A 3758-nucleotide genomic window follows, 5' to 3' on the forward strand; every position below is an offset into this window, starting at 1 on the left:
TCTTAACCACCTTTTCCTTTCATTGTTTGGTTTTTTAACGACAAGTTGTCAACCAAATTTATCACATTCTTTGAATAAACTCGGTTCGCTATTCCCAGGCCGAACTGTCCAGTGAATTTAGTAATTATTTTTTTGAGAAGTTAGTTACTTTTTGACAGACTAAAAGTCGTTGGAAATTACTATACAACCAAGCACACGTACTCATAGCCAATATTAATAGTAAACAAACTAAATAGTAAATAAAATAGAACTTTGCGAATTACCGACAATCAATATTTATTTACACCGTATAATGTATTGATAACAAATAATAAAATTATTTATTGTACAGAATAAAAATATTTAGTGGGAATAAATTCTACAAAATTAAGCAGTCAAAGTTGGGTTTGGGTATATATTGTGGTCAAAGTGAGGTTAACTATAATTATAGTACACAGCAAGTTCCTTAATGTTGTGACTAGGATGGAATCAATGATTAACAGTTCATTGAAGGGCATTAACATAAACTGTGGTTTTATTATCTTACAAAATAAGTATACTTCCATATGCTAAAAGGATATAGCAAAGCAAATATTAGTAATTTGACTCATTTATGCTAGGCAAATTCCTAGTTCAATAGTAATTTTTGCTCATTAGCATTAGAGGATGTTAAAATCTTCCATGTATGGTAAATGGATTCAGTGTCCTGGCCGCAGTCATATAAACCCAAACAAACAACAAAAACCTCAATGTAAGTATAAACAAGTTTAAATTTAATTTAAATTATTTACTAGTTATTACTATTTCTGTTTTATACACAATAACTATTTGTCTTGAATTATCGTTTGTAAATTGATACTAGTTTTGTAAATTATAAGTGCTAAATGGTCAAATTTAATTTTAGATCTTTCTATGGAGATGAACCATAAGTTTTATGCAGCTTAAGCGTAACAGCATCTAACAGCAAATGGAGTATTGTAAAACATGCCCAGAATAAAAAAGTTCCATTAACATTATATGCATCCACATTACTTGTTAATGAAGAAGATGGTGATGCTTTTGTTTTCAGTTTGTTATCATGATTGTATGGCTTTACAGGGTGATTTTAAGCATGTAACAGCATCCTTTATCTGGGTCTGGGCTCATGGCTGAAATATTTAACACTAAACAAAGAATTCAAGCTAAATATATGACAGTAAAAGGTGTGCCCAATGGCAGTCCCTTGTCAGAAAATTCATCTGGTTTCATGAGGATTTTTTGAAAGATAGAAGACAAAGAGGAATTAAAAACTTTAAACAAAACCAAAAATATCGAACAATTCACTGTGAAGTTCAGGTGTCTGTATGCATCAACTTATACTTAATTATATTTTAACTGCTTTAAGTTAAAGGTATGCATTTAGTTTTAAATATTAGTAGTGCATCCAACCTTTGCTAAGTATTGCTACATTTTTGAGGTGTTTAAATAAATTAATAACTACAAATAATATTTATTGTGTTTTATTTTCTAAACCAAAAACAATATAAACTACATATTTATTTATATAATGGATAATTCTTACGTTTTAGTTACACAGTAGAACCTATGGAAGCCAAACATTAAGGGAAAAAATTCAAGTTATTGAGTTTTCAACTTATGGATTTCACCAGTTTTTGTTGTCATATTTTAATTCCACTTAAAGAGGTTGAGATTCATACTAATTTTGAGTTAAAAAAGAACATTTTGTTATTTATTATAAATTAACATTTTTTTAAAACATCCTTAAAATGAGAAATATGGCATTAAAAAGTCAGTAATTTACATTGACAATTCAGTTGTTCTCTAACAAACTCATAAGGTATATAGAGCAGACAATTTTTCAGAGCTGCTGGTTTGCTTTATAAAATTTCGTAAAGAATTCAGCATTCTTCTTGCATTTTTTTTGTGTAAATCCAGAGAATATATTATGTAGGATTATTCTTCTATGTCATCTAAATCATTATTGATTTTCGTTGTAACTGGATAATTTCGACATCAGAAGATAATGTTTCAGCAACTCCTTTATTGCACTTAACAAAGTCCTTAAATGATATTCCTGATTCAAATACCACTATAATTCATGCTGGAGGTGAAATAGAAATATGTTCGGTTTCAGTTTCTTCTGTTGGCAATTGCAAAATCACAGTATACATAACAGTTCTTTATAGTAGTCATAGTTACATTTTGTCAAGCTTTATTGACCATTGCCATAGGTTTCAATACATCTATAGTAGAATTCATTTTTTCTTCCATATTATCCAACATTTACTTGGTAACTTCCTTTTGATATAATGCCTTAAAGTTTTGAATGATACCTTGAAACATAGGCATAGGCTATAATTTTCATGTTGTACTGGATTTTAACTACTTTTATTGGTGGAATTTATAATAATTATTAAATTATTTAGTATAATTAGGTAAATAATTTATAGATAATTATTTTTACCTATATATTATTAACGAATTACAAGATTTTTATTTGACCATTTTCTTATCAATATTTATAAGCCAGTTTTTAACAATTACAGAAGTCATCCATGATTTGGCATTTGCTTCATATTTCAAAGGTAGGTTTCAATGTTGACTCCTGCACTTTCCCTTCAAACTTTTTTTAAAAGCAAGTTCATGTCTTCTTTTGAACTTTTTTAGCCACGCATTACTGGTCCCAAAGTTAGCCATTCCTAATGATATGGAGTATATTTCGGCTTTTTCTTATAACAGTGGTTCCCTAACTCTGATATTGTAAGTCAGTCACTGCTCCAACCAAGCAAGTATATGTTAACATGAGATAAATTACTTGGTAATCCTATTTATTGTATACTCCTAAATTGTTTTCTAAGAAACAATGGTCTACTTACATTGTTGGTAAATTATTAAAGTAGGTAACCTATCTTTCTTATTAAGATTCTACTGAATGAACATATATATATATATATATATATATATATATATATATATATATATATATACATATATATATATATAGAAATGTAGCCATAAGCTCCCTTACTATTAAGAATCAGCAGATTCCGATATCCGACGTTATAAATAGGAAGAAATCAATATTTTTATTATTATTGTAATTATTATGTTTCAATAGTCAAGTTTAAATCAATAAATGTAGTAGTTTGTAGAATTTCTCAAAAATTGTAACTTATTTTCGAAATAAAGATTTTTTTTTGGGAATATACATTAGTTTAATGAAATCCTGAAGAACCTGGTAAAAGAGAAAAATGTATTGGAAATCAAACACGATCATCCTTGCGTAAGTTTTTCCTTTCTTTACCATTGTTTATGAGCATTTATTATTTTAATTGAATTCTTAAACATTTACATTGAATTTATTATTTATTGTTTATTGAATTTATATTATTTATAACATTTTACTTCAACGAATTTTTATATATACTTGCATTTATATTTTTGCATATATTTTATGAGTACATTGAATGATATTTCCCAAAATAGTATCGAAAATTTAAGTTTACTATTCGACAATTTAAATTTAAAAATAAAAAGAAATCTACAAACCTCTAAATCTAAGCCTTCATCTAAATTACGTTCCAAAATGCCGATGACCAATAGCGATATTGCTAGCCTTTGCTCAACTCTGCCCGAATTCTCTTCTGGAGACAACCTCTCCACCTTTATCAAAGCAGTAGATAATTTAATAGTTTTCTTAGGCACCCAAGACTTAAATCCGTCCCAAGAATTTATCTTAAATTCCCATATCGTATCTCGAATTAAAGGAGAACCTAGAA

At 27.9% G+C, this 3758-nt stretch overlaps 1 long non-coding RNA gene across 1 annotated transcript; it reads left to right on the top strand.

The window, feature by feature from the left end:
• The first annotated feature begins 647 nt into the window (after nucleotides 1-647).
• Nucleotides 648-1467, top strand: LOC140440669 (uncharacterized). The gene is made up of 2 exons (XR_011950907.1): nucleotides 648-730; nucleotides 884-1467. It is a non-coding gene; the product is annotated as an uncharacterized lncRNA (long non-coding RNA).
• Nucleotides 1468-3758: the final 2291 nt, after the last annotated feature.

The sequence above is a fragment of the Diabrotica undecimpunctata genome, chromosome 5 (genome assembly GCF_040954645.1).
Source record: "Diabrotica undecimpunctata isolate CICGRU chromosome 5, icDiaUnde3, whole genome shotgun sequence".
In the NCBI taxonomy this organism is placed as follows: domain Eukaryota; kingdom Metazoa; phylum Arthropoda; class Insecta; order Coleoptera; family Chrysomelidae; genus Diabrotica; species Diabrotica undecimpunctata.